This window comes from Quercus lobata, chromosome 7 (assembly GCF_001633185.2).
Source record: "Quercus lobata isolate SW786 chromosome 7, ValleyOak3.0 Primary Assembly, whole genome shotgun sequence".
NCBI lineage: Eukaryota > Viridiplantae > Streptophyta > Magnoliopsida > Fagales > Fagaceae > Quercus > Quercus lobata.
The window spans coordinates 46287906-46297897 of record NC_044910.1 but is presented as its reverse complement, the minus strand read 5'-3'; the positions used below and the strand labels follow the sequence as shown (position 1 = coordinate 46297897).

The window sequence follows — 9992 nt, the reverse complement described above, 5'->3', positions numbered from 1 at the left end:
AGATCGGCGAGGACCTGGCCTTTTATGGCAGTGTGAGGCATGTATCTAATGTCGAAGGCGCCTAAGATCGTTCCCCACTTAGCTATTCTACTTGTGTAGTCGGCGCTGCGGAGGACGGATTTCAACGGAAGTTGAGTTAGCACAACTACTGTATGCGCCTGAAAATAATGGGGGAGCTTCCGTGTGGCTTGTACGACGGCCAATATGGCTTTTTCGAGGGGGAGATACCGGGTCTCTGCCTCCTGCAGCGATTTGCTTACGTAATACACGGGTTGCTGTGTGCCGTTGTCTTCTCGGATAAGCACCAAGCTCACCGCATGAGAGGCTACTGTTATGTATGCGAACAACACCTCGTCGGCATCGGGACTGGACATGATTGGTGGTCGGACGAGGTATTCCTTGAGCTGTTGGAAAGCTAAAGCACACTCCTCAGTCCACTCGAAGCCCTTCCACTTGTGCAATAGGAGGAAGAAAGGCCTGCATCTGTCCCCTGAGCGGGAGATGAAACGATTTAAAGCAGTTATCATGCCGGTAAGCTTCTGGACCTCTTTGGGATTCCGAGGAGGATGCAGGCTATGAATGGCTCTTATTTGATCAGGGTTAACTTCTATTCCTCTGTGGGTCACCATATAGCCCAAGAACTTTCCTGATCCCACCCCAAATGAACATTTGGATGCGTTCAGTCGTAGCTTGTACTTTCTCAGAATTTGAAATACTTCCCCGAGGTCTCTGATGTGGTCGGCCACCAATTTGCTCTTTACTACCATGTCATCTATATATACTTCAACGGTCTTACCCATCTGCTGTTCAAACATCCTAGTCATCATCCTCTGATAGGTCGACCCGGCATTCTTCAAGCCGAAGGGCATCACATTATAATGATAGTTTCCAACTGGGGTGACAAAAGTGGTTTTTTCTTGGTCTTCGACAGCCAGGGATATCTGATGGTAGCCCTGGAAAGCGTCCAAAAAACTCATTCGGGGGTGTCCGACAGTCGCATCTACCAATCGGTCTATTCGTGGCATTGGGAAAGGATCTTTCGGGTAGGCCTTGTTTAAGTCCGTGAAGTCTACGCAGACCCGCCATTTCCCGCTCTTCTTCTTTACCACGACGGTGTTGGCTAACCATTCGGGGTAGAATACTTCCTTGATAGCCCTAGCTTTCTTCAATTTCGCGACCTCTTCTCTCACAAGGTCTGCATGTTCTTTTGACGGCCGCCGAGGAGGCTGCTTCTTCGGTGTTATAACCGGGTTAACATTAAGGTGATGGCATATGAGATCTGAGTCAACCCCGAAGGCCTCATAGGGATCCCAGGCGAATACGTCCTCATTCCGTCAAAGAAAATCAACTAGCGTTGACTTCTCCTTTGGTGGCAATTCCGAGCCGATCTGAAAAAACCTCTCAGGGTCTGATCCGACGAGCACTTTCTCAGCTCCTCACAGCTCACCTCCATGGCCGGTCCTCCACTACCCGCAGTTGGGACCGGGGTCATTGATTGCTATAAGCCGTTCTCGGCTGAAGTGGAAGGTTCGCTATTTGTTCGTCGTGAGATTGCCGACACCATGCATTGTCTAGCCATTCCTTGGTTCCCTATTATTTCTTTGACTTGACTTCCTGACGGATACTTCACTTTTTGGTACAAGGTTGATGGCACAGCCCCTAGTGCATGAAACCACGGCCAAGCCACAATAGTTGTGTAGGGGGAGTAGGCATCTATGACAATGAAGTTCACTTCTACCACGTCTGAGTCTGTTTGCACAGGCAGCTTAATCATGCCTTTCGAGATGACGATTTTTCTTTCAAAGCTGACCAGGGGGGAATCGTATGGCGACAGGTCTTCTTGCTTCAAGTTCAGCCCCTTATACAAATCAGGGTACATTACCTCCACAGCGCTGCCTTGATCAACTAACACCCTTTTCACGTCATATCCTCCTATTCTGAGCGTGACGACTAGGGTATCGTCATGGGGTTGAATGGTTCCTTACTTGTCTTCCTCCGTGAACCCGATTAATGGCGTGACACTCACTCTGGCTCTCTTGGATTCCCTTTCATCTGGCTCCATCGGGAATCTACCCACTGACATTACTTTGAAAGGGGTGGAACCGGTCCTCCCAAGTGCGGCAAGAATGACATTTATTGTGCCAATGGGTGGCCTCAATGTGCCTTGTCTGGTTTTGACATTTGACTGTTCAGGGTGGTGCAATAGATGCCTCAACTTTCCTTCTCGGACAAGCCGATCCAAATGGTTTTTCAAATTCCTGCAATCGTCGGTGGTGTGACCTGGCTCCTGGTGGTACGAGCAGTACAGATTCTGATTGCGTTTTAAGGGGTCGCCCGCCATCCTGTTCGGCCACTGAATGAAGGGTTCGCACTTCACCTTCTCCAAGATCTTGTGCAATGGTTCTCGGAACACAGCATGGACTACCTGAGCCCCAGTAGGTCTGGACTGTTCCGTGTAGTCCCTTCTCGGCTTGTTACTGTTGTTAAAGCGGTCCGACCTGAAGTCCCTCCTCTCCTGAGGGACAACCTTCGCTTTACCCTTCCCCATCTGCTGGTCCTCCTCGACCCTTTTGTACTTGTCTATTCTGTCCATGAGTTGGCGCACGCTGGTGACTGGCTTCCCAGTGAGGGACTTTCTTAAGCCATGCTTTGTCGGCAGGCCCCTTTTGAACGTACTAATGGCGACGTCATCGTAATTTCCTTCTATCTCGTTGTACATTTCCCAGTATCTGTCCGAGTAGGCCTTCAACGTTTCTCCTTCCCGCATGGACAAGGATAAGAGGGAATCGGGGCTGAGGGACTCTAGTGCTGGTGATAAAGCGGGAACCAAAAGCCTACGTCAGCTGTTTAAAGGAATCTATGGAATTCGGCTGAAGGGCATCAAACCATCTCATCGCCATGGGTCCCAAGCTGGATGGAAACACGTTACACATTAGCGCCTCATCCTTGGAGTGGACGGCCATCCTCTAGTTGAACTGGCTTACATGCTCCACTAAGTCAGTCTGACCATTGTATATGGCAAACGTTGGTTGATGGAACCGCCGAGGAAGCACTGCCCTCTCTATTCTACGCGTGAATGGCGACTGGAAGATGCGATCCAGGGCCTTGCTCATGGCATCATTGGCCAGGCCTTGGTAAGACGGGCTTTTGTGGCTGCGTTTGCGAGGCTGCTCTTCCTCATAGGAAAAAGTATCGCTCGGAGGGGTTCTTGACCTTCGCCTGTATTCACCATCCTCATCACTGCTAGTGTCCGAGCCGGGTGAAGGATGTTTTCGTTGCGCTCAACGCAACTTCTTCTTCAAATCATCAATCTCTTGCTGTAGAGCCTTTCGCTCGTTCTACTTATGGGATGCATGATCTTTCCCTTTTGAGCGGCTTCTACTCGTGTGAGAGGTGTTCACACTGCCCTCTCGTTGGTTATCTTGGTCCTTCCCTCGTTCGAGATTTAAAAAGTTGTCCTGCCGTTGAGATTCTGCACGTCCGGTTTGGCGCGGACCTGATCCTTCCATCTCTTACCATTTCACTTGTCGAGACACAAGTTCTCCCCACAGACGGTGCCAATTGTAGGGGCGGTTTTTGGGGCCCAAGCCCAGCAAGTAAGTGGTTCTGGCCCAAAAGTCCCCAGACAATGAATTTGTAGAGAGTGGGTTACAGAGCTGGGACTAGACGAAGTGAACGTCAGTTAGATGTACACCATGTAACATGTTGAACGTGAGAATATTCCATTTACGTTTAATGGGATATCGGTCCGAGGAGACGTATAAGTGCACCTCTTGCTCTGTTTACAGACTACAGAGCTCTTTCACCTTTCTCTCTCTCTTTTTTCTTAATTCTCCGATCCCCTCTTCTTGGGGATCTCCTTCTCTTATATAGCACCCTCAAATTGATAAGGGTCTTACACTTGTTAACCATCTGGAATTTCACTTGAGTGCCTGTCTCATCGGACATCCGCCTTATCTTTCTGTGAGTTGCACTAGCCAAGATAACACTATTCACCTGTCTTCTTCACATTAATGCGGCTGGAAAAGTAGCTTCCTTGCATTTAATGCAGCAGCTGTGGTTGCCTCCTAGGCATCTAACATTCTCCTCTTGTTTGGGATGGTTCCTCACTGTGTGCAGCGTGTACGTTGGACTCCCATTTGGCGTGTCCGAGGAGGCACTCCTCCTCGGACGCCTCTTAAATAAGTCCGGCCCAGCAGGATTAGGCTGGAAATCTTCTGGCCCCGTTTTCCCTTCTTGTCATGGCTAGACTCCGCGAAGGGCCCAAAGCCCACTGTTGGCATGTAAATTTCACCCCTACACTATCAATACTTTTTCAATTCTCGAGAAAATATTTCCAAAAATGATTAATTATTGTGACAATTGTGTGTCCTAAGAGCATTACCATTATGTGTGTCAAATGCCAAATACACACATTAAGCTATTCATTTTTGGAAACATTTTCACGAGAATTGAAAAAACTACCAATACTTTTTCAATTTTCGAGAAAATATTTCCAAAAATGATTAATTATTGTGTGTTCTAAGAGCATTACCATCAGGTGTGTCAAATGCCAAATATTTGGCATTTGACACACCAAAAATCAACCTTCATCAGATATCTTATGTGGGGGTCAGCTAATCAATAAATTATTAAAGTTGTGTAAAGTGGGCTTGTGGCCCACCCGAGGACGTTAAACTGTCCGAGGAGGCCCAAATCAAGTTGTAAGGGTAACCAAACAAAAGAAAGAATAGATATCACGTAAGGTGAGTTCAATATTCGTCCAAGGACGACCTGAACGCCACCTTGTTATAAGCATACTTCGGAACTACGTTACCACTAAAAGTGGGATATGGGGCCAAGGGTAAGAAAGAAAAAGGAAACAAATATCTATGACAGCAGCTGCCTCCGCATTAATTGTCTCTCAACCAACTCTCTGGCCGCATTAATGTGGAGGTGATGCCTGAACAGTAATGAAGCAGCCTTACAGCTGCTGGTTAGAGGTTCCAGAAGGTGTTAGATGGGACAGAAAGAAATCCTCCGAACCCAACTTACACGTGTGTGGTGAAGATGATATCAAGAGGGCAGTATATAACATGAAAGAAGGCATTGAGGGAAAGGGATCGGAACATCAAAAAAACAAAGAATACTCAGAAGAAAACCTTATGAACCAAAGAACTGAACTGGTTTCAAGGAAAAATCGATCGTTATGTCTGTGCTAATCTATCTATAAACATGAGGTTTAATCGTTTTTCTTTTAGAGTTAACCTAGTTCTTGGACATCCACGCTCTACAAATTTTATTATTTAGGCCTTCAATGTACGAACCCAATACCAGTTTGGGATCGTTACAAATCGAGTCCTTACATCTTAAATCTCAAAATTTCTGACACACGGCTACACTACCGTCTCATATTTGAGACGGTACAAATAAATGTACCAAAATTTTTATTATTTTATATACTTTTTTCTCTCAATTTGGTTCTCTCTCTCCGTCTGGTTCTCTTTCTCAACTCTCATATTTGTCATATCTCTCTTTCCTCAGTCATTCTCAAACGCAAATGCAAACTCAAGGTCTCCCTCAAAAACAAAACCCAAAAACTCTTTAAAGATCACTCAAAAACAAAACTACTGATCAATTTTCTTTGTTGATTTTCCTAATTCCCCATCTCTCTTTGGCACTCCCTCTCAACCTTCGATCTCTCTAACTCTGACCTAAACTCTCATCTCTGTCTAGACCTCTTTGTTGCTCTTTCACAACCACATCGATCTCACCACAGTTACCACCACGCCGCACCGCCGAGCTTCGTGCCATCCACCACGTCACGTCACGCTGCACCGCGCCACGCCGTCGAGCTTGCCGTACCATCCGCCACGCCGTCGAGCTTGCGGTGGTGGCTTTTTTTGTTGTTGCCGGTAGGTTGTGAGGTTCAAGCTTATCTTGAGGGATTGGAGGTTGGGTGGTGGTGGGGTTTTGTTGAAGGTTTTGAGTATTTTTTTTTTCCCTCTTTTGTTGAGGTTTTTGGATTTGGAATTTGTTGGAGGACTGGTGATTATGGTTGTAGTTTGTGGCGGTGGTTGTAGCAGTGGTTGTTGTGGCGGTGGTTGTAGTGGTGGTTCTTGGTTGGTGGTGACTGTTGGGGTTGTGTGTTTGTATATTGTTGGGTTTTAGGTAAATATATTATTTTAATGTGTTGTATATATTATTTTAATGTTTAGAATGAAAGAATAGAATATCTAATAAATTGTGTATTATAAAATGATGTGGTAAAATAGTAAAGTAGGTTTTTGGTGTGTCAAAATGACATTTTTTATGAGAGAGCTAATGAGAATGCTTGGGCACACATTAACAAAATCCAATTAGATAATAAGCTTACCTATCAGCAAGATCTGATGTACACTAACCAAAGAAATGGGGCACAACGAATTCTGAGACCTGTCTAGTGTCTATGTCAACCAAGAAAATGGGGAAGTAAAAGTAGGTAAACAACATCAAAACAAAATCTTATTTATTTCATCCTTGCTTAAAAGGAAAACTCGCTGGTTGCCTTTTTTACACACGGGAAGAGATATTTTGTTGAACAAACATCAAAGTCAAAATTACTAATTAGAGATTATATATGTAGTTATCAAGATACTACGCTACCGCCTTCTGATCTGCAGGTCGTGGAACAGACTGCCATCCTGTGCAATGCTGGAGAACTTGCTTAAGATCATCCGTGGGCGGTTCCACTGTCCATATAGGGTAGTGTTCGCTAGGATGAAACATTTTGTGTGCAGTATCTTTGGTCATTAGCCCCGCTTGAGTTGCACTTATGAATAAATCCCCTTCAGAGTTTATGCAGCCAGTTGTTGCCTCCTCTTTGTCAGTTGCCTAGACAGAGGTCACAAAAAACCAACTTCAATCTCATTAGGAAAAACACATCTCGGCTACTAGATGCTGAAACAATTTATTGATCATGGACAAATTCACGTACTTCCAGTAAAATATACAATTTCACAGGAAGGATCATTCTAACCAAAAGGAGATGTGGTACTTTGAAAAAGATCATATTCCGCAATTCCACAACTCAAAAACTATTGATTCAACACTTTTGATGGCATTTTTCTGTGCAGCTTAATTGGCAAGCATTTTTAAATATTGCTATTACTATCAACCAATGGATTTACAATGCATGGGCAGCTAGTAAAATTCCAACATATATACTTTCACATAATGTCATGCTTTTCCCAATATCTAGCACAGGGATTCATAGCGTCAACCATCCAGTAGATGAAAACAGGAAAAGGCCACAAGGGAAAAATGGTTAACCAACATTTTGGTTGTTTGTATATGGCTAAGACGATCAAAAGGTGCATCTAACAAAGTAGGCAATTAGAAAAATCCAAAATGAACACAGTTCTAAATTATGTCATGCATCCTCAATTATCTAGTCAAGCAACAAAATTTTTTTTTTTTCCTCAATGCAGAGGCTAATACCAGAATCCATTAATTAAATAAAAAATGCATACGCATACACAAGACACATCAGATAAGTATCAGCTAATGGACCATTCCCTCCATCCTTCCATTCCTTGAAAGCTGAGTTTAAGCCTATCATAAATACTAACAAAGCTTGACAATTAAAAATAAAATAAAATACTAACAAACCTTTAAATAGCACAATAAGATTCGGTTCCTACCTATCCTGACTAAGACCTCCAATATCCAAAGATTCTCATGTATATGTCTCATGAAAATTCAACTTGTTCATATGAATGATTCACATAGCCAGCAACATGAAACCATCACAAGGGTTTATGTATGAAATCGACAACTCGAGATATCTGTCTTCTTTTCTTATGGGAGGGTATGGGAGATTGTTTGGATTACTTTTGGAGCGGAAAATTCCTATGAACACCTTGAAAGTTAATTTCAAAGTTCAATCCAACTGGTCATGAACTATAAGAAATAATGCTTGTAGAAGGGCACTGCAGGTCAGGACTCGGGAGTCTTTTCACAATTCTTGATTAATGAACTACAGGTCACACACCTTTACGAGTGAGAGAGCGCACAGCCATTCTACTCAATTTTGCATCATGTGCAGAAGTCACATACCATCTATTCCATTGCTATGAGGTGTCCTCTTTCCATCGGATAATTCTTCTATAATTCAGTTAGGCATCAGGGGCCTCATCATTGAAAATCTTTTGCTTTTTTTTTTTTTTCCCCTCTATTTTTCCTACTTCTAAATGTTGGGTGCTGTATGGCTTCTAGATAGCAAGATTATTAATCTCAATCATTGATACTTGAAGACATGAAATATTGAAAGAAATTCACTGTTAAATGGAAATGGGAACCAAATAGAGGATAACAAAAGCTCTTGTGGAATACTAAAATATAGTCACTCATGTTGAGAGGAAGCCAAAATGTCTTAATTTATGCAATCATGGTTGTTGTGCTCCTATACCACATTTAGAAAGGAACATAAAGAGAAAGATATCATAGATAAAAACACAATAGAGACAACAGAAATTGAAAAAAAAAAAAAGACACAGAAAATCCATAGGTTTGCTTATCCATTTCTACTTTCATATAGTAATAGCAAAAAATATCTACATACTGGAAAGCAAAAAATTATTAGCACATAAAGCTCTCTTACTGCAGATAAATTTTTTACAAGAATAAGAAACTGATACTTTAATGCAAAAATGTGTCTTTATGTATGTTACATTGTAATCTCCCAAGGATTTTTAATTTTTTTTTCCTTTTTCCGTTTCAATTAAAGAATGCTCAAAGAGCTGAATTCACAACCAAAATCCTGTTGTGTTTGTGTGTATTTACATCTATGTATACAAACTTTACTTAAGCCCTCAGACAATTAAAACCAATCAGTTCTAGATGATTGTGCAGACTTCAGCAATGTACTCAGTTCAAAACTAGAAAGTGGATATACCTTCTCTGTGAGATATTTAAATGCCACCTTCTTTTGTCCTGCTTCATATATATTGCATTGGGAGTATATCTGATATCACAATATAGATACAAACTCTTTAATCACCTGTAGTAGGAAAAAACTTGAAACCTTTTAAATGTTCAAACCAACAAATAATAGAATTTGGTTAATAAAAATAGCACCTGTGATTCCACACTGGCACAAACAGCATAAATGCCCCAGTTTCTAGTATAATTGTTGTAAAGATGCACTTTCCCACATCTAACTCGAGGATGCCGCGGTTTGGTCCCATCAAAAAAACAATGGTGAATGGGCACTCGAATGCATCTGTCACCAATATGAGAAGGGTCTGCTCCAATGAGCATTGTCTTAATTGTCATGTTGCAAGAAGTGACACCTGAAGCCAATATTTGAAGACATTAACTGTTATTCTTTATTTTGAAGACATTAACTATTGTTCTTGAAACAAGGAATTTTGATCTCACCCTAGAAACAGTAATATCTGTGCTTTCCCTAGTGATATCTATCAGTCCATCATCATAGTCACAATAAGCATTGTCTTAATTGTCATGTTGCAAAAAGTGACACCTGAAGCCAATGTTTGAAGACATTAACTATTATTCTTGAAACAATGAATTTTGACCAGTCCATCATCATAGTCACGAAGGGTGCAGCGGTCTCTATCCATAGTGGGGGTCGAACCCACGACCTTTTGATCCAACGTTAAACGCGCTAATCCACTGCGCTACGCGGTGTTTTGTGAACGGGTTATGCACTTACGCTTCTTATTTATAAATCTCTGTCGTAGTGATAAGAAATTCTTGTGTCAGTTTGCTCCTTGTTTAATTTTTACATGTCTACCAATAATAATTTTGTATATTTGATTTCTTTTTTAAACGTCGGGATTGTATGGTTTCAAAAAAAAAAAAAAAAAAACATCGGGATTGTATTAAAGGTTCAAGACAAACTATTTTAGTACATATCATTGAAATTAGAGTTTAGAATCTCTCAAATGTCAACACAACTATCATTCAATTATTCAAATGAATATATCAAATGTAAAAGGCTGTACCAACCT

General features: G+C 42.1%; 1 pseudogene; it reads right to left on the bottom strand.

Moving 5' to 3' along the window:
• Positions 1–6592: 6592 nt before the first annotated feature.
• LOC115952120 lies at positions 6593–9602 on the bottom strand (annotated as a pseudogene).
• Between the last annotated feature and the right edge of the window lie 390 nt (positions 9603–9992).